This window comes from Dipodomys spectabilis, unplaced genomic scaffold (assembly GCF_019054845.1).
Source record: "Dipodomys spectabilis isolate Male_0828 unplaced genomic scaffold, ASM1905484v1 ptg000243l, whole genome shotgun sequence".
Lineage (NCBI taxonomy): Eukaryota > Metazoa > Chordata > Mammalia > Rodentia > Heteromyidae > Dipodomys > Dipodomys spectabilis.
The window spans coordinates 260,765-286,841 of record NW_024870920.1 but is presented as its reverse complement, the minus strand read 5'-3'; the positions used below and the strand labels follow the sequence as shown (position 1 = coordinate 286,841).

Here is a 26,077-nt window from a genome sequence, read left to right as displayed (position 1 = left end):
CTCTCCATTCTCTTACACTCTCAATTCAATATTCATATTTCCAAGAAATAATAGCATAGCAATTATTGCCCATGGTGATAGTTTTCTGTTACATTTGGTCTTCAACACAGATTGTGTTGGTGACATTGGGTTATCATGCACAGAACTGAGCTTATAAGAGAAAAATTTCTTCAGTCCCATAGTTCCTGTTTCCTTTTTAAAAAGTACTAAAACTTTTAAATATTTTCACTTATTGTGTTAAGAATCCAAAAAAACGAAAAGAAATTGCATATAATCACTCCAAAATGCTTTAAAAATAAATGATAAAACAGGACCCCGTGAAGTAAACTTTCTTCTACTTTTAAAATTATTCTAAAAGACTTTCGCTGGTGGATCACATCTGTAAACCTAACTATTCGCCATATCAACACTGAAGCTAGAGATCTGTGGATAACAGTTGGAAACCAATGAGGGAAAAATAAATTCATAGGATTATTTTTCAAAAATTTCAATGAATTAGCAACAGGCCAGGAATGGAGATGTAGTTCATATAGTAGCTCACCAATCTAGAGAGGAAAGGCCTAGCAAGACTTTGAAGCCCTGATTTCAAACTCTGAGCACACCAACATACATGCAATTGGATGAGAACACACGCTCTTGCACACACACACACACATTCAAAATACCTTCATATTAGTGTTTTGCATCAATTTCTTTGTTAACAATATTATATGAGTAAAATAAAGGAAATAAACTCTTCCATCTCAGAACATGTTATATGTTTTCTATTGTAAAATTCTGTACACAAGGGTCACATTTACATGAGCAAGGTAATGAGTACATTTCCTAACATGCATTGTTACCTCCTCCTTTATGTTCCCCTACCATCCCTTCCCTCCCACCTCTACAAGCACACTCCCTTCCCTAAGTACACTTCCCCTGCCTAAATTGTAAAGTTCATTTTTCATCATAGTGTCTTGTGCATCTCATTGTTATAATGGGTCAACCTGTATCCCTATTTAAGCATCTTGTTTTTTTCCTTTCCCTCCCCAAATTAGAGGAACGTATATACAAGATGTGGGCGCACCAACTTCAAATACAGTGTAAACGGGTTATAGCATGGGGGAGGAACATATAAAGAAACAAAAAAAACACATCACCTGTTATAAGTACGTTAGAATCAATAACAAGCAAGAGAAAAACACACGTGTGTTCCTATCTTGGGTTTGATTTGCCTAATCTGGTCATATGTGCAAAGCTTTGAACCTTTTCTGCTTATCTCAGACATAAAATAGTTATTAAAAATTAAGGAAAACATAGGGCCTATGTTTCTTTGGATCTGGCTTACATCACTTAATATTTTTTTCCAAGTCTTTCCATTTTCTAACAAATTGGGAGATGCCATTCTTTCTGATGGAGGCAAAGAATTCCATTGGTATAAATACCACATTTTCTTGATCCATTCATCTACTGAGGGGCATCTGGGTTGGTTTCAGATCTTAGCGATGGTAAATAATGCTGCAGTAAACATAGTTGTGCTGGTAGCTTTAGTGTGGTCTTGTTTGTGATCATCTGGGTAAATGCACAAAAGTGGGATTCCTGGGTCATAGGGGAGCTCTATGTGGAGTCTTTTGAGGAACCTCCGTAGTACTTTCCAAACGGTTGAATAAGTATACACTCCCACCAAGAATGCAGTACAGTTCTCTTGTGGCTACATCCCCTCCAGCATCTGTTGTTGTAAAAGTATGGAATGGTTCAGGAATTTGCCTGTCATCCTTTCTCAGGGGCCATTCAAATCTTCTCTGTATTGTTCCAATGTTAGAGTACTTGATGCTGAATTGAGCATAGAACATTTTTTATATATAAAGTGTAATTTATTTTCTTAAACTAGACAATTCAACAAAAAGTAAGCTCAAAAGAATTGCCATGAAATTTTAGAACCATGTACTTCTTACATAAGCACACATTTAAGAATAAAGACTGACATGTCAAAAACAAAATAATTCCAGATATTTTTTGTTCAAGAGATGTGTAAGAGGAGGAATTCAATTATTTTATACAAGGCACCTGTCATAATGAACACTGAAGCAAGTGTTAAGGTTTTAAGTTTTAATGTTTTAAACATATTTAATTTTGGGAATTTGCTTATATATGCCAAAACTAGGACTGTTTGGCAGGACATAAATTTTTTTTGGGGTGGGAGTCTGTGAGTGGGGCCTGAACTCTGGGACTGGGCGCTGTCCCTCAGCTCTTCAGCTCAAAGCTACTGCTCTACCACTTGAACCAACGTGCCAGTTCCAACTTTTTTCTTTTTGCTTATGTGGTGCTGAGGAATCGAACCCAGGGCTTCATGCATGCAAGGCAAGCACTCTACCACTGAGCCACCTACCCAGCCCCAGGTCATAAAACTTTTTGATAAAGTATTTAAGATTTATGGTAGCAGACATATGCTACTAAGTATGTACATTTCAGAGTTTATACAAATTTTACTAATGAGAAGTTGCAAAGTCTTTGTGTAAAGGAGCAGAATAAAGAGTTAAGACTTTTAACTACATAGTTTCTATTAAAAATATAGGGCTTCCTTATTTTAGATGTTAGTGAGGAACAAATGATGATATAAGCCATATACAAATGATGAGATGAGCCATAAATAGTAATCTTAATGGGTAACTTTAAAGACTGCTCATAGCCTTTAAAACTCTTGTTGAACATCATAATCTTAGGCAGTTTTAAATGTACAGGAATATGAGAAAATAGTAAAATCTAATACGTAGTACCCTTCAAATACTGAAAACACTGGTAATTGTTTTGTTTTTCATTTTATTAATCATTAATATTTAATTATTGGTTTTTCTTATTTGTAGCATTGTTTTCCTTGTTGTAATATAATACAACTTTTTGTAAGTCATCATTATGAAATACTTGGAGAAGGTTACTGGGATGGCCAAACCATTTTTTATAGGTGCATGTGAATTTATGAAGAGGAAAATTAAGAACAAAATATTTATTTAAAAAGTTATGAAGTAGAGTCTGAATCAGGAATGTTGATAAATGTCCACACCTAAAATCTTACCCAGAGGCTGAAGCAGTGATTTTAAAGAGTTGAGGCCACAAAAGTGAGAGACTCTGTTTAGTTTTGTTTTATATTTTGATTTTGCTGGTAATGGGGCTTGAACTCTGGGTCCTAGGTGCTGTCCCTCAGCTCAAGGCTAGTGCTACCACTTGAGCCACAACACCACTTCCATTTTTTTCTCCTTATGTGGTGCTGAGAAATCAAATCTAGGGCCTCATGCATGCAAGGCAAGCACTCTAACACTGAGCCACCTTCCAAGCACCTGACAGAATGTTTTTTAAAAAATCAATTTATCCAACATTTGCTTTCTGCTTTGGGTTATGTTATTAAATATATGAATACCTTTTTATATCATTGTGAATTGTCATACTTCTGAATTTATACTAACTTCAACCACTTTATCCTTTTCAAAGTCATGAAATAGCTCAGAGTTTGCTTCCATGAAGATTGTTTTTACATTTAAAATTTCTCCTGAGACATTTTTATTTTTAACAAAATAACTTTATATTTCATTTTGATGCGTTATCATACATCAAATACCTTCAAATGTATATGTAGAGTCTAAAGACAGCAGTCTGAATATTCTCATACTGCTCTTGTTTATCTGCTATGCACTTTCAGTATTGTGATATTTCTCTTTCTCTTTCACTCTCCCATTTCCTCTCTTTCTCTTTCATGCTCCATGTCTGCTGCTCTTCTATGGTGAAAACTTTAAAAACTTGAAAAAGGAAATCAAAACAGAACTTAGAAAATGGGAAAAACTCCCATGCTCCTGGATTGGAAAGATTAACATCGTGAAAATGGCAATACTTCCCAAGGCTATCTACAAATTTAATGCGATACCTATCAAAATTCCAACCTCATTCTTCAAGGAAATAGAAGAGGCAATCCAAAAATTCATATGGAATAATAAAAGACCCCGAATAACAAAAACGCTCCTCAATGGAAAGAACACTGCTGGAGGACTATCAATACCAAATTTCAAACTCTACAATAAAGCCATAGTAATCAAAATAGCTTGGTACTGGCACAAGAACAGACTTCAGGACCAATGGCATAGAATTGAAAACCCAGAAATGAACCTAAAGACCTATAGTCATCTAATCTTTGATAAGGGAGCTAAAAAAATAGAATGGAAGAAAGACAGCCTCTTCAGTAAATGGTGCTGTCAAAATTGCTTAACTACATGTAGAAAACTAAAGCTAGATCCTTATATATCACCCTGCACCAGAATCAACTCCAAATGGATCAAAGACCTCGAAGTCAAAGCAGACACTCTGAAAACATTACAGGATGGAATAGGAGAAACCCTAGGTCTCCTTGGCTCTGGCCGAAATTTTCTGAATAGAGACCCGGGAACACAACAAATCAATGAAAGGTTGGACAAATGGGATTGCATGAAGTTGCAGAGCTTCTGCACGGCAAAGGACATAGCTAGCAAGATCAATAGAAAGCCCACAGATTGGGAGAAGATCTTCACTAGCCATAAAACGGACAAGGGTCTCATATCTAAAATATACTTGGAACTCAAAAAATTAAATCCCCCAACAATAAATCCTCAAAGAAACAACTGCCCAATAAATAAGTAGGCTAATGACTTAAAGAAGAAAGAAGGATGGCCAATAGACACAGGAAAAAATGCTCAACCTCCCTAGCCATAAAAAAATGCAAATCAAAACAACATTGTCATACCACCTCACCCTAATATGTCCCTCCCCTACAGTATAGCCCCTGCTTTCACTATATTTGATGTCGGTATAATTTGTGGAGGGGAAGTGGAAAAACAAGTCGTTTAAATAAGGATACAGGTGGACCTGTTGCAATAATGAGAAGTACAAGTTGTCATGTCAAAATCGAACTTTACAACTTGGAGGGGGGGGGGGGAGGTGTGGGAGGAAAGATGCGAAGAGATAGGAAGGGTAAACAAAGGAGGAGGCTACAATGCTTGATAAGAAATGTACTCACCGTCTTGCCCATGTAATTATAAACCCTCTGTACAGTATTTTCACAATAAAAATAAAAAGAATTTCTGCTGGTCTACTATTATCCTTCAGAATCCACTGGTTTTGTGGGAACATGATAGCGACCATCAGTTACCCTTGCATTCTTTAAGAGTAATAACAGTGACGTGATGTTATTCATTTCTATTCTAAATGGCAAAACAACAGATCTAGGAATTCCTTTTCACTTTTACTACTGTTATAAATTTTATTTCATAGGAATCATTGAAACGGATAGGATACTTTTAACCTCTGACCTAAAAGTTCGTTTTCTTTTTTCTTTTACAAACGACCTTTTTCTTTTATTATAAGTAAATACATGTAATGAAAACAATGCTTTCCTGTGGAAAGTAGACCGAATATATTCAGGGATGAAAAACAAGGTAATGGGGGAAATGATTACAAAGGATGCCCATCATAGAGCACGGAACCTCAGAGCAGTTTATCATGTACACTTTGTGAGAATGACAATGTGCTGGGAACTATAGATTAAATCATTGAACAACTGATATAAATATATACACATATATTTATATAAGTATATTTATTTTTAAATGCATATATGTGTGTATATCCCCTTATATATGTATACATGCATGTTACTATACACAAAAATACATACATACACACATGTACACATGCACACATGGAGAAAGACACATAGTTACAGACAACACAAGTTTCACTACTTGTTGAATATGCCTTAGACATAAAGTTTGGAATCAAATATGTTGAAGATGTATTTGTCTCTAAAAATTCTTTTACCACTCCTATCTCTTTTTTTAAAGTAATTTATTAATTTATATGATAGTCCTATTCTTACGGCACACTGGAGACAAGTAACTTGCCAAATACATGAAGCAGTTTGTTATGTACAAGCTCCACCCCAGTGTAGACCTTGAACTCTGGGCTTAGGCGCTGTCCCTCAGCTCTTCATCTCAAGGCTAGTGCTCTACCACTGGAGCCACAGCACCACTTCCAGCTTTTTCTTTTTATGTGGTGCTGAAGAATTGAACCCAGGCCTCATGCATGCAAAGCAAGAACTCTACCACTGAGCCATCTTCCCAGCATCTCCTCTTATCTCTTCAAATGGGTAGGTTTTGACACATTCGACTTTCAAAATGCAGTACAAGTGATAGCAAGTCAATCAGAAATCTCAGTAAGTAAACGTCATATTGCGTCTCCTTGCTCCCCAGGGAATGCTAGTTCTTGTAGACACTCTCAAAAACCAAAGTAGCAGGAAAATACCCTGGTACAGAATAAAGTTATAAGGCTTTAAATGGCATTCTTCCTTGAGTTCTTTTCCAACAGCCAGCATCAATTCTTAAGCAGATGAGTGAGTCCTCAGAAGATTGGAGCTCAGGTCAACATTTAACAAACTCATGTGAAAAGTCCTATGTGAGAAATGCTGACTGAGGTCTTGCTGATTTCATGGTCAAGAAAATAAGACAAAAAGAAAGTATTTTAATGTATTAAAATTTGAGAATAATTTGTAACCAGTCAATAAATGTGTAGAACAAAATTATACCAAAATGACAAAAAATGATGTGCATGTGAATTACGTGCTCTTGGACTTGGCGAGTGATCTTAGGTGTGTCTACACAAGTAGAATCAGCACAAATCAATCAGCATTTCTTCATTTAAGATACAAGGAAAGGATACAGGTTGACCCATTGCAACAATGAGATGTACAAGACACTGTATCGGGGGAGGGGGTTGGAGGGAAGAGTTGGGAGGCGTGAAGGGAAGGGATGGTAGGGGAAAAACCAAGGAGGGGGTAAAAATGCTCAATAAGAAATGTACTCATTACTTACATATGTAACTGTAAACACTCTGCACAGGACATTTACAATAAAAATATGTATTAAAAACATACAAGGAAAACTTCTGTACTTATCGGAAGTTGTATTTGTCACTCAATATCAGTAAGGTATCAGTTTTATGATCACAGGCATATTAAAATTCTGGATGCTCAAATTCTCTACATAAGCACAGTCTATTATTTACATTAGAATCTGCCCACATCCTAGTGCAGTGTAATTGCAATGAAAATTTTTACTACATTCTATGTTTGTAATAAAAATAAAATCATATGCACTATCAACTGATGCAAATTTTTTCAGATAATTTTTTAGTGTGAAAATACTGTAAACAGAGGATGCAATTACATGGGCAAGGAAATGAGTATATTTCTTACCAAGCATTTTTGCCACCTCCTTTGTTTCCCCTTCCCATCCCTTCCCTTCTCACCACCCCGGTCCCTCTCCTCTTTAATCCCCGCCCCCCAGCCAAAGTTGTAATGTTCGTGTTTTTCCATATAAAGTCTTGTATATCTCATTGTTGCAACACGTCCACCTGTATCCATATATAAACAATTTGTTATTCCCTTTCGCCTCCACAAATTATATTAACATAAACCACAGTGAAAGCAGGGGTTATACCTTGGGGAAGGGACATAAAATGCAAGAAACAAATCATCTTATAAATATGTTAGAAACAATAATAAGAAAAAAAAAACATTTGAATCCTTACCTTAGGGTTCATTTCATCAAACATCTACTTATCTGAACGTTTCTGCTGTCTCAGACATATACTAGGGATTGCAAGTAAGGGAAACCATGAGAACTATGTTTCTTTGGGGTGGTCTTGCTTTACTTAATATATTTTTTCCAATTCTTCCCATTTCCTAACAAATGGAGCAATGTCATTCTTTCTGATGGAGGCATAGAATTCCATTGTGTATATATACCACATTTTCTTGATCCATTCATCTACTGAGGGGCATCTGTGTTGGTTCCATATCTTAGCCATGGTATATAATGCTGCAATAAACATGGTTGTACTGGTAGCTTTAGTAAGGTCTTATTTGTGATCATTTGGGTAAAAGCCCAAAAGTGGGATTGCTGGGTCATTGGACAGCTCTATGTGGCGTCTTTGAGGAACCTCCATACTAATTTCGAAAGTGGTTGAACAAGTTTACACTCCTACCAACAATGCAGTAAGGTTCCCTTCTGTCCACATCCCCTCCAGCATCTTTTGCAATTATATTTCTTGATTTAGCCATTGGAACTGGGGTGAGGTGATATCACAATGTTGTTTTGATTTGTATTTCTCTTATGGCTAGGGAGGTTGAGCATTTCCTCATGTATCTATTGCCCTTCCTTCTTTCCTCTTCAGTGGGCCTTTAGCCCACTTATTTATTGCCCAGTTGTTTCATTGAAAATTTGTTGTTGGGGAATTTAATTTTTTGAGTTCCAGGTATATTTTAGATATGAGACCCTGGATCTTGCTAGCTATGTGTTAGCCATGCAGAAGTTCTGCAATTCCATGCAATCCCATTTTTCCAACCTTTCTTTGATTTGTTGAGTTTCCAGGTCTCTATTAAGAAAATATTGACCTGTGAAAAGGAGACCTAGGGTTTCTCTAATTCCATCCTTTAAAGATTTCAGAGTGTCTGCTTTGACTCCGAGGTATCTGATCAATGTGGAGATGATTCTGGTGCAGGGTGATATATAAGGATCCATCTTTAGTTTTCTACAAATGATTAACCAATTTTTCCAGCACTATTTACTGAAGAGGGTGTCTTTCTTCCATTCTAGTTTTTAGCTCCCTTATTGAAGATTACAGTGCTATAGGTCTGTGGGTTCATTTCTGGGTTTTCAATTCTATTCTAGGTATATTTTAGATATGAGACCCTTGTCCATTGTATGGCTAGTGAAGATCTCCCAATGTGTGGTCTTTCTGTTGATCTTGTTAGCTATACCCTTTGCCATGAAGAAGCTCAGCAATTTCATGCAATCCCATTTGTCCAACCTCTCTTTGATTTGTTGTGTTTCTAGGTTTCTATTAAGAAATTTTAGGCCTGTACCAAGGAGACCTATGATTTCTGCTATTCCATCCTGTAATGTTTTCAGAATGTCTGCTTTGACTCTGAGGTCTTTGATCCATTTGGAGTTGATTCTGGTACAAGGTGTTATATAAGGATCGAGCTTTAGTTTTCTACAAGTAGTTAACCCGTTTTGCCAGCACCATTTACTGAAGAGGCTGTCTTTCCTCTATTCTAATTTTTTAACTCCCTTATCAAAGATTAGATGGCTTATATGTCTGTAGGTTCCTTTCTGGGTTTTCCGCTCTATTCCATTGGTGCTGAGGTCTGTTCTTGTGCACGTACCAAGCTGTTTTGATTACTATGGATTTATAGTAGAGTTTGAAATTTGGTATTGATATTCCTCCAGCACTGTTCTTTCTGTTAAGGATTGTTTTTGCTATTTGGGGCCTCTAATAGTTCCATGTAAATTTTTGGATTGCCTCTTCTTTTTCCTTGAAGAATGCCGTGGGAACATTGAAAGGCATCACATTGAATTAGTAGATAGCCTTGGGGATTATTGCCATTAACACGATGTAAATCCTTCCAATCCAGGAACATGAGAGGTTTTTCCACTTTCTAATTTCTGTTTGATTTCCCTTTTCACGTTTTTAAATTTTTCTTTTTTCCACGTTTTTAAAATTTTTCATTATAGAGGTCCTTCACTTCTTTGGTTAAGTTAATTCCTAGGTATTATTGATTGTGGGACTATTACAAATGGAGTTGCTTTCCTGATTTCAGACTCACTTTTCTCATTGCTGCCATAAAGAAAAGCCATTGATCTTTGAGGGTTAATTTTATACCCCATTACTTTGCCAAAATTTAGAATCAGCTTGAGTCATTTGGGTGTGGAGTCCGTGGGATTCATTAAACACAAGCTAATGTCATCTGCAAAGAGGGAGAGTTTTATATAATCTTTCCCTGTTTGGATCCCTTTATTGCCTCTTTTCTTATTGCTATAGCTAGTCATTCTATTACTAAATTGAAGTGGAGAGAGTGGACATCCTTGTCTCGTTCCTGAGTTAAGATGAAATGGCTTTAGTTTTTCACCATTAAGTAAAATTCTGGCTGTTTGTCATATACAGCCTTTATTGTATTGAGGAATGTTCCCTGGATTCCTAATTTTTCCAGAACCCTCATCACAAAGGATTGTTGGATCTTGTCAAATGCTTTTTTCTGCATCTATTGAGATAATCATGTGGCTCTTATCCTTGCTCCTGTTGATGTGATGAATTATGTTAATTGATTTGTGTATATTGAACCAGCTTTGCAGCCCTGAAATGAATCTTGTTTGATGGTGGTGTATGAGTTTTTGGATGAATTGTTGAAATTGATTGGCCAGAATTTTGTTGAGAAGTTTTGCATTAATGTTCATCAAAGAAATGGGTCTATAGTTCTCTTTCTTTGATGAGTCCCTGCCTGGTATTGGGATGAGGGTTATGATGGCTTCATAGAATGAGTTCGGTAGTGAACTTTCTATTTCAATTCCATTGAAGAGTTGGAAAAGTATTGGTGTGAGCTCTGCCATGAAGGCTTTATAGAATTCCGCTGTAAAGCTGCTTTTCTGAGATGGGAGGTCTCTTATTACTGTTTCTATTTCAGTGTTTGATATGAGCCAGTTAAGATGGTTTAACTCACCTTGGTTTGTTTCAGCATTTCGATATTGGCTTGGAAAACGTCTATTTCTGCCAGGCACTCTAACTTATTAGCATAATATTTTGAGAAGTATTCTCTTATATTGTTCTGAATCTTGGTTGTTACTGTGGTGATGTTTCCATTCTCATACCTGAGTTTATTTATTTGAGTGTGTTCTCTTCTTTTTCTCATAAGATTTGCTAAGGATCTGTCAATTTTTTTAATTTTTCAAAGTATCAACTCTTTGGTTTTTGGTTCTTACAATTTTTATTTTTGGATTCTAATTCGTTTAATTCTGGTGTAATTTTAATGATTTCTTTCCATATACTGTATTGTAGCTAGGCGCCAGTGGCTCATGATTGTAACTCTAGCTACTAAAGTGGCTGAGAGCTGAGAATCATGGTTCAAAGCTAGCCTAGGCAGGAAAGTCCATGAGACTCTTACCTCAAATGAGACAAAAGAAAACTGTTAGTTGCTCAAGTGGTAGAGCACTAATCTTGAGCTGAAGAGCTGAGGGGCAGTGTCCAGGTCCAGATTTCAAGTCCCACGACTGACAACAATTAAAAATAAACATTTACAAATAAACAATATTTTGACATAAATGTTAAATATATATTCTAAAAATTTTTAAATCCTCACTGGATATATTAGTTTATATAAATATATAGAAGTGTTTTCTGGTTTTAGTTGTTTTTTAGTCAATTGTGTAAATCAAACATTTCTCATTCAATTCATATGTGTAGTTTTATAAACTTATAGGCCATAGTATAAAATTAGCAGATATGTGATAGACAGTGCTGTTTTAGGTATCTACCTTGGCATTCTAAAATTAAGACTTCTCCCCCAAAATCGATATCCCCTCTAACCTTGTCAGAGGTTTCATCTTATTGGAGCAGAAAAGTATCATCGTTTGGAACAACTGTAACATTTTACATGTATTCCACTTAGTTTAACAACCAAAACATTCAAGTCATCTGAACCATGCAAGTAATAACAAAATGCCTTCTGACCTTTTTATTCTCTTAAGAGATGAAAATCTTTAATTATACATTTATTTTTTTTCTGCCTAAGATCCTATATCTTAGGAAGATCTTTTTGTGTAACCCTGTGTTCCTGATAAGAAAACCAGAACAAAGGCAATAATGAAAATAGCCAATGAAAATACTTGAAAGCAGTATTGCCATTTTCACTATATTAAGTCTGCCTATCCAAGAGCATGGGAGGTCTTTCCATTTCCTAGTATCTTGTGTAATTTCTTTCTTTAACTTTTTATAGTTTTATTTATTTTTTTATTGTGAAAATACTGTAAAGAGGGCTTATAATTACATGGGCAACATAATGAGTACATTTCTTATCAATCATTGTAGACTCTTCCTTTGTTTCCCCTTCCCATCTCTTCCCATGATTCTCCCGCCCCCCCAACCCAATCCTTCTTCCTCCCACCAAAGTTGTAAAGTTTGTATTCGACATAATGACTTGTATATCTCATTGTTACAATAGATCCACCTGTATCCCTATTTAAATAATTTGTTTTTTTCTCTTCCCCTCCACAAATTATATCAACATCAAATACAGTGAAAGCAGGGGTTACACCATGGGGCAGGAACATACAAAGCAACAAAGAACTAATCTTATAAATGTGTTAGAAACAATCACCTGAAAGAAAAAATACATTTGAATGCTTATCTTAGGGTTCATTTCTCTAACATCAACTTATCTGACCTTTCTGCTTGACTCAGAATATACTAGTTTTAGCAAATAAAGGAAATCATGGGACCTAAGTTTCTTTGGGCCTGGGTTACTTCACTTAATATAATTTTTCCAAGTCTTTCCATTTCCTAACAAATGGGGCAATGTCATTCTTTCTGCTGGAGGCACAGAATTCCATTGTGTATATATACCACATTTTTATAGTTTTCATTAAATAGTTCTTTTACATCTTTGGTTAGGTTAATTCTTAAATATTTTATTTTGGGGGAGGTTATTGTGAATGGGGTTGCTCCCTTTCTGCTTGTACATTGTCAGTGTACAGGAAGGCAACTGATTTTATGGGTTGATTTTGTATCCTGCTACTTTGCTGAAGTGATTTATGATTTCTAAGAGTTTGGGAATGGAGTTTTTGTGATCGTGAAGGTATAGTATTTTGTCATCTGTAAAAAGGGATAGTTTAACTTCTTCTTTTCCTATGCGGATCCCTTTAATGTCTTTTTCTTACCTTATTTACCTGGGTAAGGGTTCCAGGACTATTTTGAAGAGGAGTGGAGACAGTGGGCATCCTTGCCTTGTTCCTGATTTTAAGAGAATTGGTTTTAGCATTTCCCCATTAAGTATAATATTGGATATTGGTCTGTCATAAATGGCTTAAGAAATGTTCCTTCTATTCTTATTTTCTCCAGAGCTTTTACCATGAATGAATGTTGAATTTTATCAAAGGCCTTTCCAGTATCTGTGGAGATAATCATGTGGTTCTTGACCTTGGCTCTGTTGATGTGTAGGATTACATTTATTGACTTATGTATGTTAAACCATCCCTGCATCTCTGGGATGAAGCCTATCTGATCATAGTGTATGATTTTTTTTTTATGTTTCTGGATTCTGTTAGCTAGAATCCTGTTAAGGATCTTTGCATCAGTGTTCATCAAGGAAATTGGCCTGTAATTCTCTTTTTTGGTTGGGTCTTTGCCTGGTTTGAGGATGAGTGTGATATTGGTTTCGTAGAATGAGTTTGGGATAGCTCCCTCCTTCTCTGTTTCTCTGAAGAGCTTGAGGATTATGGCCATTAGTTCTTCTTTAAAGGTCTTATAGAATTCTGCTGTGAATCCATCTGGTCTTGGGCTTTTTTTGTTGGAAGACTTCTGATTGTTTCTGTATCTCGTTGTAGGATATTGGCTTATTTAATGATTTACTTCTTCTTTGCTTAGTTTGGGCAACTTGTATTTCTCTAAAAATGCATCCATTTCTGCCAGGTTTTCTTACTTTAGAGAGTATAACTTTTGAAAGTAGTCCGTTAAGATTGTTTTAGATATTTTGTGTATGTATTGTGAATTTTCCTATGGCATCCCTAATCCTGTTAATATGGGTTTCCTCTCTTCTTTTTAATTAATCTTGCCAACGGTCCATCAATTTTATTTATTTTTTCAAAGAACCAGTTTTTTCTTTGGGTAATTCTGGCTATGGTTCTACAATTTTCTAATTCATTAACCTCCAGTCTTAGTTTGGTTATCTGGCTCCTTCTAGTAAATTTAGGTTGCATTTTTTTTCATGTTTTTCTAGCTATTTTAATTGCAACATGAGATAATTTACTTGGTCTGTCTCTATTTTCTTGATGTGGGCACTGAGGGCAATAAATTTTCCCCTCAGGACTGCTTTTGATGTGTCCTACAAGTTTCTTTGTGCGGTGTTTTCATTTTCATTGAGTTGTAGGAAATTATTTCTTCTTTGATCTCTTCTGTTACCTAGCCATTGCTTAGAAGTGTGCTGTTCACTTTCCATGTATTAGAATAATTTCTGCTGTATGCTTTGTTATTGAGAACTAGCTTGATTCCACTGTGGTCAGATAGGATAGAGGGGATTAAGTCGATCCCCTTGTATTTGCTTAAGTTCCTTGCATGAACTATGATATGGTCTATTTTGGAGAAAGTTCCATGAGCTGCTAAGAAGAATGTGTACTCTGTTGTTTTAGGGTGAAATACTCAGTAGATGTCAGTTAATTCCGTTGAAGTATGGCCTCACTTAATTCAGTAGCTTCTTTTCCAATCCTCTGTTTGGTAGACCTGTCCTTGGCGAGAGTGGGGTGTTAAAGTCTACTAGTATTATCATATTGGGATCTATTTTATTCTGTAAGTTTGAGAGTATTTGCTTAACATATCTGGGTGCACCAATGTTTGGGGAATATAAGTTGGTAATATAAGAGGGAACTGTCCTCCTCTTGGGTTGTTCCCTGTATTAATATGTAGTGTCCAGCCTTGTCTTTTTGTATTGATTATAATGAAAAGTTTATCTTCTGAGATATCAGGCTTGCTAAACTTGCTTTCTTACTGGGGGCATTTGATTGGTAGATCCTTTTCCAACTCTTTACTCTGAGTTTGTTTGTATGTTTGGCTGAGAGGTGTGTCTCCTGAAGGCAACAGATGGATGGGTCATGTTTTCTAATCCAATCCGCAGTTCTTTTTCTTTTGGTTGGCAAATTAAGCCCGTTAATATTAAGAGATAGTATAGAGAGATGCATTTTGATCCCTGTCATTCCCAATTTCCCTCCTGTGCTTGCTCAGTTAGATTTCTATTAATTACTGTCTGGGTACATGTCCCTGTTCCTGGTTGCTTTCTTCAGGTTGTGTTCCCACTCTTAGTATTCTTTGTAATGCTGGCTTAATGTTTATGTATTCATTTAGTTTTTATTTGCTATTAAAAATTTTCAGCTCTCCATCGAATGTGAATGCTAGCTTTTCCGAGTATATCAGTCTGGGTTGAGAGTTATTGGCTCTCAGGGCTCGTATGGTATTTTCCCAGGCCTTTCTTGCATTCAGTATTTGTGTGGAGAGATCTGCAGTGATTCTAATTTTTTCCCGTTTATTATAGCTCCTTCTTCATTTTTGCTGCATGCAAGATGGTTTCCTTATTATTCAGGTCTATCATTTTTACTATAATGTGTCTAGAAGTGTTTCTCCTGGTGTCTTGCTTGTTAGGTGTTCTATATGCTTCTGTTATGTAGGTAAGATGTTCTTTTTTGAGATGGGGAAAATTTCACTGATTATCTTGTTGAATAGGTGTTGCATTCCCTTGCTTTGATATTCCTCACCTTCGTCCACTCCAATTATACAAAGGTTAAATTTCTTGGCACTATCTGCTTGCTCTTGAATTTCCCTTGGGCATAATTTAAGTGATGTTTCCATATCTGTCATTGTTTGGTCCAGTTGGTGTATTCTGTCTTCTGTATCTGACACTCTACATTCCATTTCGTTCACTCTGTTAACTGTGGCTTCCATTGTGGTTTGCAAGGAAGAAATGGACTCATTTATGGATTTGGTGTTGGTTCTCAAAGTACTGATCTCACCTCTTAATAAGGTATGTATTGCCTCTATTTTGACATTTTTCTCACTTCTGAGTGAGGTATGTACTTCCTCTACTTTTGTGTGTACCTCGTGTTTGAGATCCTGCATTTCTTTCGATAGTTTGTCCCCATGTTCTTTAATTTCTGGTCTATTTCTCGCTTTATTTTTTGAGTCATTGTCTCCAGCATCCCTTGGATGTAGCTTTTGTCTTTCATTCCTGCTTTGCTCCCACTGGGGCTCTCCCCTGTGTGGCTGCTGGCTATTGGGGATACCTTGCTATCCTGGCTATTAATAAATCTTGTAATTTTTCTCTGTGATTTTCCCATGTGGGTCCAGGATTATTGGAGACTAATCTGAAATTTTGTTTTGGTCAATATGTGTCTGATTTTGCTTGGTTGTTGTTTCTGTGTTGGTAGAGAGAGTTTGTACCTGATTTCGGTTCTGTTGGGGGCCGACCTCCAGCTGCTGGTCTGACCCACATAGGGTTCTCAGCTCTTTGCTGTAGATCACTGGCAGCTCTCGTCATTGGAAGGGTTGAGCAGCCTACACTGCTCCTGTTTGCTCCTACGGGTGCTCTTGGCAAGATTGGATGTGCTGGATGAACTCTCTCAGATGCTGGAGTCTGCTATGGGCTCCTGATGGTTTTTTTTTTTGTGGAGGAAAGGCTGGTTTTGGGCTTGAACTCTGGGCTTGGGCACTGTCCCTCAGATCTTAAGCTCAAGGATGGCATCCTACCATTTGAACCACAGCACCACTTCTGACCCTTTGTGCTTATGTGGTGCTGAGGAATCAGATCCAAGACCTCATGCACCCAACACAAGCATTCTACTGCTGAGCCACCTTACCAGCCTGAGCTCCTGCCTATTATCAGGTCCTGGTGCCCTGTATTGTCTAATAACCTAGAATATATGGGTTGGGTTCTGGTGGGGTTTGGGCTTTTCTTGTCCTGAGCCCCCCTGTTCTTTTGCTCTCACAGGCGTGCTTCCCAGTGGGTGCAGTTCCTTGTTTTCTCCCCTCTGCTGAGGCTTATGCTCAGCTTCTGACTTCAATAGGGAAAGGTTGGTTGTGTTGCTCAGGCACTGTATCCCCAGGCCTGGTCCCGGCCCAAGGCCTGGGGAACGTGGGTTGGAGATATGCTGCTGTGTATCCCACCTAGGTTACACAGCCTGGGGTACACAGTTCAAATTTCTTCCACTGTTGGGTATCGACCCAGGGGCGCTGTTCCTGGCTTGGGCATTTAAGCTCCCTTCCAGGGGCGCTCTTGCTGTAGCCTGGTCAGCTGAGTGTGCTACACGGTTTGGTGGAGCTCTCCAACAGTTCCCAGTTTTAGTGGGTCCTGTGGTACAGGTGTTGGGGTAGGAGGTCTGGTTCATGGTCTGGGGATTCCCACCAGCCCTGGTCTCTCTTGAGGGATACAGAGTCCCCTGCGGGGTACTCACCCTGGAGCTAGTTGTTTCTGTGTGATGTAGGTCATTGGTTGCCTTTCCAATCAGAGTTCAGTTTAGGTGTATGTGGGCTGGGCTGGGCGGTGGTAGCTCTGTGTGATTCTCTTCTGTCTCTGCCTAATTTGATGCTGTTTGGGTCTGCACCATGAGATGGGCCTCTAACCTCTGCCCAAGGGGTGGGGAGGGGCCTCCGTGCAGGTTCTGAGCACTGGGGTTTGTCTGCATTTGCACTCTCCGGATCAGCACCAGTTCCTTGCATTTCTTCTGCTCTGGTGTTCGGTGGGAGTCCCATGTAGTTCTGGGGTTCCTGCCATGGGGTTGAGGGGCTTTGGTGGGATGGAGCTTCTCTGCTCAGATGGAGAGTGAGGGGTGGGATCTTTGTTCAAGCTCCCGGCTAGGAGGTTTCTCCGTTCATCACGATCAGTGGGTCTGACACTAGTACCTCAGGCTGCTTCTGCGCAGGTTATCTGCAGACAAACTCCTGTATCTCTGGGACTTGGACAGCCCCTGCTGGGTGGTCTGGCCATGGCTTGGTGTGCTGCTGCGCGGCCAGTAAAGGTTGAGGGAGGAGTCTTCCTGCTCTTCTGTTCTGAAATTCTTCTTTTTCTCTCTTTCTTTTTTGTTATTTTCCACCTTCTGTTTTTCTCTGGGTGTTCATCTTTTTGTTGTTGTCAGTCTCTTGGGGAGATTAAGCATCGGAACTTGAACTCTCTTTTGGGTTGGGGAGAGCTGTGGCGTTTCCGTACTGCCCTGTCACCATCTTGGTACCCCTTCTCATCTATTTTTTTATTGTGAAAATACTGTACAGAGGGATTACAATTACATGGGCAAGATAATGAGTACATTTCTTATCAAGCATTGTAGCTCCTCCTTTTTTTCTCCTTCCCATCCCTTCCCATCCTCCTCCAGGAAAGTATGAAATTCTTGATTTGAAGCCTTTTTCTTGATATCCACAACGTGTCATTCTTCCTTTATTAATAGGAGAATTTGGAGAAAGGATTAGAATTCACACTACAAAAAGGAGAAGAGGAAAAGAGAAGGAGAAATCTAGATATTTTGTTCTTCCTCACCTCAATCACAAGGTCTGGATAATGATTATGGATATTAGATACAATGATCTAAAATGATTAAACCCATTTATAGAAAATAGATAACCCCATAAATGATCACATGGAGAATGTTTATTTATAAAAAATTGTAATAATGTCCAACAGGAAATCTTATCTATTTGTTTAGTTCTTGTTTGGTATTTATTAAATTCTAGTATGCTATAGTCAACTAACATAAAGGTATAAAATATAAGAAACTAACATCTTAATATCATATTCTAACATTAGCTTAATTCTGCTTTTGTTATATGGTGAGGCTGTATTTGAGTTTTGCCTCAATTTCACATGATATATTCTTCCAGTATATAAGTTGAAAGAAGACTCATTTTGAAACTATGCTATTTTTATAGCTAAGGGAAAACAATTCAGCTATTAGACACAGACAATGAGACAGAAATCTTCCCCTACCAAATAGCCTTTCACTACTTCTGGTTCATTTTTGTAAGCTGATGTAAGTCACATGACCCAGCTTGACATTGCAAAGTACAGGTAAATCTCCCCAACAGGATGCTGATGCAGGACATAGAGTAATATGACCATATATACAACACTTGAGATAAAGAGGGGGGAAAAAAGAGAACTATAATACAATCAATCATACTCGCTATCACAAATCTCTACAAGAAGGAAGCTATTATGTACCTTTATTTTTAAAACTACTGAGATCTTCAAATCATGTCTTTTATGCTTGGATGTTACAGGAATTAGAGAACATTTTGATACTGAGACAGCATAAAATTTCCAAGAAAGCTGGAGTGAGCATTTCAATACTACCGTTTATTCTTCAAGAAAAGAAACCATTTCATAGACAATACTTTATACTTTCTTACCTAGTGTCTTTTTAACCAGAAATGGATTTTGTTAATATATGTTACTATCCACCAGAATAAATGTTTCATTTCTCTGCATCTTGTGCAGACAGTATAGTCAATTACATGTAAGAGGGAGTTCATCAATAGCACTTTTTAAAAATGCAAAAAATGTGGACAGAGAGCCAATATACATATTTTTCCACCATCACCTTCCACATCCTCCTTCTTCTTTCCTAGGAAACACACTCTATCAATTAAAAAGGCTTAGATATTTGCCTCTTTATCTTGAAAGTGGAAGCAGAATGTTATGGATGTCGGAGATGATGACCAATAGTGTTTTACATAATAATGTCACGTGCATCAGCCCTATGCGTCCTGGTGGCCTTAACACTGTACTTACTTAGTGATGTGATAGGAATGTCAGCCTTACTGGACTTAGTATTGTTTTCCACTTCTTTTTCTACCACCTGGCCTAAATTATAATACATAGTAACGAAATGAAAAAGTAATGCCATCTTAATCAAGTCTAATTGCGAAAATGAGATGTATAAGTGGTTATGTTGAAAAACAAACTTTACAACTTTGGCGGGGGTGGGAGGTAGAGAATCGATGGCAGGGATGGTAAGGGGAAGAGGGGGGCAACAATGATTGCTATGAAATGTACTCATTACCTTGCTCATAAAATTGTAACCCCCTTATGTGGTATTTTCACAATAAAAAAACTTATTAATATAAAAACGAAAAGAATTTTTTTAGGGCTCTGGGAATGTGGCTTAATGGAACAGTTATTGCTTAGCATGCATCAAACCCTAGGTTTGATTCCTCAGTACCACATAAATAGAAAAAGAAACACTGAAAGTGGAGCTGTGCCTCAAGTGGTAAAGTGCTAGCCTGGAGCCAAAACAAACAAACAAAAAAACAGTTCCCTGTCCCTGAGTTCAAGTCCCAAGATTGGCAAAAAGTCATTTAGCTAGTACATGCAAAATAAATAACCCATTCTTGGAATATACAATTGATCATTCCAACTGATGCCTAACAATAGTCCGTAATTTATTTTACCTATATTAGATTACTATTATTTAACAAAAGGGCTGGGAAGGTGGCTCAGTGGTATAGATTGCCTTGCACTCATGAGGCCCTGTGTTCGATTCCTCAGCACCACATAAGCAAAAAGAAAAAAGCCAGAAGTGACGCTGTGGCTCAAGTGGTAGAGCGCTAGATTGAGCTGAAGAGCTGATGGACAGAGCCCAAGCCCAGAGTTCAGGCTCCGCGTCCAGACACCCCCCTACCAAAAAACAAAAAAAAAACCCAAAAAACAAAAAACAATGTTCTGTTAATAGGTCATGGCAATTTAATGCCAAGAATGTGCTTAGATATCAGGTGGAGATTAATCCTGGAAATTCAAAGATTCCAGGTTTTGAGCCGTCATTTCTAATCACAATGAGAAGGGTAGTCTATGTGAGATTTGGAAATCTTTTTGGTAAGTTATAGCATCAAAAAGGAATAGACTAATTAATAGTTTTGAGAAAAGAGAAGGAATAACTTTACATGGAAGGAATAAATGATAATAACTAAGTTATACCACAATCTGTTCTAGGGAACCATTTTTGGTTATTGAAGAACTAGTTATCAACTAGGCTTATTCCTCATTGTCTTTAGCATTCTAATTCCTTAGGCTAGTTCTTAATCTCTGTGTGATAAATGGTATATCCTTCTATGCTGTTCTTTCATTCCTGAACTCCTTTGCTTTCTAAAATCTTCAGTCATTTCTGATACTAAGTCCACATACGCAGACAACAGAGGATGCTAATGTAAGAGTCCCATAACACGAGTCTTTAATGTAACAACATGGAAAAGGAGGATATTTTTATTGCTACCTCAATTTTTCTGAAAAGCTTCAATGTCATCATTGATTCAAATTTCCATTGTTTGTCTACATAGTGTCATTAAGTGCACATAAATGCAAATATAAGCCGGATGCTGGTCACTCATGCATATAATCCTACCTACTGAAGAAGTTGAGACTAGAGGATTGTGGTTCAAAGCCAGACTGGCCAGGAAAATCCATGAGACTCTTATCTTTAATTAACCACCTGAAATCCAGAAGTGGTGCTGTACCTAAAGTGGCAGAGCACTCAACTTGAGCGGAAGAGCTGAGGGACAGGGCCCAGCATCAGAGTTAAAGCCCCATGACCACCAAAAACTGCAAATATGACTTCAAGTTTCCCCAAAAGGAACAACAAAGTCAATTGTAATCTTCCCAAACAGAAAAAATAATTCCAAAATGATTCAGTGCACCTACTTTTGCTGAGTTATTTAAGTTATGGCTTCTTTGCTTGACATATTCTCTTCTTTTAAAAATTATCAAATATTAACTTTATTATAAACTTCATCTAATAATTCTTGTTTCAAAAGAGAAGTCCATACAGTGGATGTCACTTGGTTTTCTTACTATCTCAGTTCAAAGTCAACCCAGGCAGGACAGCCTGTTAAACTCTTATCTGTAATTAAGCACTAAAACAGGCAGAATTTGAGTTTTAGCTCAAGGAGTAGAGTAGTAGTTTAGGGGGTAGGTGGGCAGGAAAGACAACTGTATAGTGACAGGGTCCACCTTCTGGTTCAAGCCCCAGAACCAGCACAAGTAAACAAACAAACAAGAAAATGAAAAACCCACATATTTCCTTAGGACCATCCTTAAAGCACTGGTTTGAGAAGAGGCTCCTTTTGCTGATTATACTCACTGGATCCTGCTTTTTGGAATCCTTATTGCTGTGGAGGACCCAGGACCAGAATAAAGAAATGGATAACTGACTTCTACAATAGGAGAATCATCTCAGGAGAGAAATATCCGTGCATAAGACACTTTAAAATCTCCATGTCTTTGTTTCTTTGCAGTAGAACACTTTTAAAACAAAGTTATTTCCTTTTAATCTATGTTGGCCTTGAAATGGAATATTGTTTCATTTTGTAATACTCCCAACTGGAAGCTTACAGACAAGTTTTATATGAGTAAAGGACACACTCGAAAAGGTAAGGGACAGAGTTTCCTTCAGGCCTTGGATTCTTTTCTTGTACCATAAAAAGGACAGCACAAATTAACTTGAACTTTTTCATTTCTCTATGTTCAATTCCTCTCTTGGGATCAGTTTCCACTTCCAGTAACAGTTCCTTCCACTTAACTCCAGTAACAATCTATGATGCTGCTCCAAGTAAAATTAATATTTTCTGGTTTCATTTAAATAGCACAAGTACATCTTTGGACATGAGGTAACTTGTGTTTCAGAAATAACTTTTTAAAGAGAAAATATGGAATTTAAATCGCTTATAAAACATTATCCATGTACACATGGCCATATAAGATGATGTTAAGTGAATGTACCCCAAGATAGTGACACAACTTGATATTTCTCTCTTGCTATTGTTTTTAATGTATTTAACATGTAGTATGTACTTTTTTTGTATCTTGCATATACATTTTATTAATGTGGGGAAGGGAAGGGAAATAACAAAATGCTGAAACAAGGATACAGTATGACCCATTGTAACAATGAGTTGTACAAGGCACTATGTCGAAAATGAACTTTACTACTTGAAGAGGGGAGAAGGAAGTTGGGATGGTGGGGAGGAAAGGGATGGCAGGAGAAAAACAAAAGAGGAGGTAACAGTGCTTGATAGATTATGTACTCATTTACTTATTTATGTAACTCTAACCACTATTTACATCATTTTTACAACCAAAAAAAAATGAAAAAAACTTCCTGGAGTAGTTTAAGTTCAAATTTCCTAATTGCACTGTAAATAAGACCAATTTTAAGTGGGAAGAAGGTTCTCAGAAACATTCTTTGTGAGTGTGTGTGTTGTGCATTATTTCCCAAGTGTACATAAGTTAACAGTAGGAGAAACAATAGGAATAATACAAGAAAAAGAAGTTTTGTGCTTAAGTTTAATAGTTCAATACACTACAGAAGACTCTACAAATAAGACAACATTGAAACAATAAATTCAAAGCCAGTAAGTAGATCTATGGGAATGATATAGAGAAAGCATTACTACTAAGTGGAACATGAAGGATGAGGCCACTCTTGTTTTCTACTAGATCTAAATCATGGTAGCTAATCATGAAAATTTGTAATAACATAGTATGGAAGAATAATTCTGTTCACAAAGCAAGTCAGATATAAAAGCATGGACTTAACTGGAAAAAAAAGGCCATGTTGAGAGAGCAGGAATTATACTAGCAATGAACTGGTGGCTAAGATCACATTTCTTATTCTTTCTTTCTTTTTTTGATGATTGTGGGTCTTAAACCCAAGGCTAGATTTCTACCACTTGAGCCACAGTGTCAATTCCAGTTTTCTGGTGGTTAATTTGAGATAAGTGACTCAGAAAACGTTCCTACTGGTGCTGGATTTGAACTGCAATACTCAGGAAGTCCACTAAACTTTTGGCCTGGGTTGTGTTCTCAAGCTTCCTCAGTAGTTAAGAGTTCAGATGGGAGCCCCTGGTGCCAAGCAGTCAGAGTATTTCTTAAAGCAACTAGACATATATATGACTTAGGCATGTAAACACCTCAGGACAAGAATAAAAGAGCAGTGAAGTATAGAGGACAGGCCCAATTTTAACTAGCTACTTGGAGGCTGAGTAAGATTAGCTAGCTACTCTGGAGGCTGAGATATGAAGACCACCATTCAAAGCCAGTCCAATCATGAAAATACATGCGAGTATCTCCAAAAAGCCAGAAGTGGAACAATGGCTCAAGTGGTAAACCACTATCCTTGGACACAGAAGCTTAGGGATGATGAATGAATAAATGAGCACTTGCACATGCACGAGCGTGTATACACGTGCATGTACACACACACACACATGAGTATTTCAATGCGAAGTTCATTTTTTACCATGCTGTACCCTATTTCCCTGTATTAGTTTACAAATTAACAAAATCAGCTAAGCACCTATTTACATAGAACTCATCATGTTTCTCTAAAGTCAACTCTCTTTTTAGAAGCATGCTTTTATTTGACCCATATGTAAACTATTCAGGAGTTTGATTCTTCTCCCTCAATTCTGTAGAATTAGATGATTGTTTAGTTTCCTCCTAGCAATACAATTTTGTGAAATCTTGCATCAAGCAACGTATTTCTTTCACTAGAACTCAAGCCTCTGTCAAAAAATTAATAATAGTTTTTTTCTTCTCTTTGCTTGCATCTGTAGTTTTATTACCTTCATATATTTCATGATCTGTCTGTGCATGACAAAGAGTGCTGTGGAAATAAAAAGACCCGTCGCGGCACTTATCATTTATGTACCATCCATAGATATGAAGATGTTTAAATATTACTGAAATTGCTTTGGAATAAATCATGTACACCTTGACTATCATGAAAAAGAAGAATTGGTTTCTCAGCACTTTAGGTAAGAACTTGATTGAAAGGAATAAAAGGAAAAGTGAGGAACAACTCAACACATACATTCAAATGAAACAAAACAACCCAAGAAAACAAATTAATTCAGTAGTCAAGAACCTGCAGGAAATGCAAAGACTTAAAAAAAACATCAGCTATGACAAACTTATGAAAATCCTGACTACATGGGAGTCTACTCTTGTGAGGATAGAGGTTAAAGCCCAGAGTGGACAGAAAGATCTGTGCACAATACCATGCACCTGTTATTCTAAATTCCAGGAAGTATAACATAACGTGGACTGAGCCCAAGGTCATACACAAGGATCTGAAAAATAATCAGGATAATTTAGGACTGGGGAAATGACAAAGTGGTAAAAACACCCATTTAGGGGGCACAAGACACTCAATTCAAACTCTAACATTTGGGTATTAAAGTAAAAAGCTATGATTTTAAATAATTGGAATACTTGTAAGATTTGAGTGGAAAAATGCATTAGAGTGATAGAATGAACCCATGGTTCAATGCTTTCAACTTAAGTGAAAATATTTTATGGTACTTCAGACAAAACAGAGTTACCTTGCAAATGAGCATGGTTGTGCATTTGGGTGATGGAAATACTTTAATTACAGAGGTGTAAATTAAATAGATTTTATTTGGGTAGATTGTACTTCTTAAACTAAGAACCTGGATGATGTCCCTGAGATTTTTCTCTCAAGGCTACCACTCTACTACTTTGAACCACAGTTCCAATTCTGATTTTCTGTTGGTTGTTTGGTGATAAGATTATCCTGGACATTCTTGCCCAGGATGGCTTCAAACTATGATCGTCAGATCTCAGCCTCCCGAGTAACCAGGATGCCAGGCATGAGCCGTCGATAGTTTTATTAATTTAGTAAATTGTACACTTACTGAAATTATACATTATCATTATAACCTGCATAATATATGTGTGTATGTATATATCAATGCATATGGATAGAAATATTTTAACATATTTTTGTATCTACAGTACATTTATGAAATCATCCATTATAAAATAAAATGGAAACAAAAGTTAATAAGGAGCAAAACAAAGGAAATTATCACATGTTTCTTGTTGTTCAATGGAATACGAATTCGAGAATCAGTTTGGGAAAACCATCTCTACGTTAACAAAATGGATAAGAGCTATTAATTTTAATCCATCTATTTGCCCATGTTGTGCAACCTTACACATGAGTGTCAAAATCAAACCACACTTTTTGCCTTTGCTTTTAACTCACCTGACATAATTTACAGGTTAGATGAAGTAATCAAATAAAGATTAAAATAATAATATGTGAGGTTATGAATTAGAGCTGAACATGATTTTGAATATGACAATAGCTAATTAAGTTGCATATTTCTTACGTTTACTCTGTCATGTCCCTCATTCCCATATTAGGAAAGTATATAGAAGGTTCTCACTAAATTATATGTACAATTATGAAAAAAATGTATTGAAAGAATATGGGCACAGTGTGGTTTTAGCTTATTGAGACCTGTAGGAGTAAGTGTGTTTTTGAGGACTTGCAATACATTGTGATGAAGATGAAGGGAGGGATGTTCTTATTCTGGAAAACTGGCTAGAGGATTGCTCCCACAAAGGAAGTGATGAATTCTTCCAAAAGGTTACAGTAAAATCACTTTCACAACCATGTTCACTGCTGCACTATTCACTGTA

At 37.1% G+C, this 26,077-nt stretch overlaps 1 non-coding gene across 1 annotated transcript; it reads right to left on the bottom strand.

The window, feature by feature from the left end:
• Positions 1 to 1,718: 1,718 nt before the first annotated feature.
• On the bottom strand, positions 1,719 to 1,821 carry LOC122124772. Its single transcript, XR_006150648.1, has one exon. It is a non-coding gene; the product is annotated as a U6 spliceosomal RNA (small nuclear RNA).
• Between the last annotated feature and the right edge of the window lie 24,256 nt (positions 1,822 to 26,077).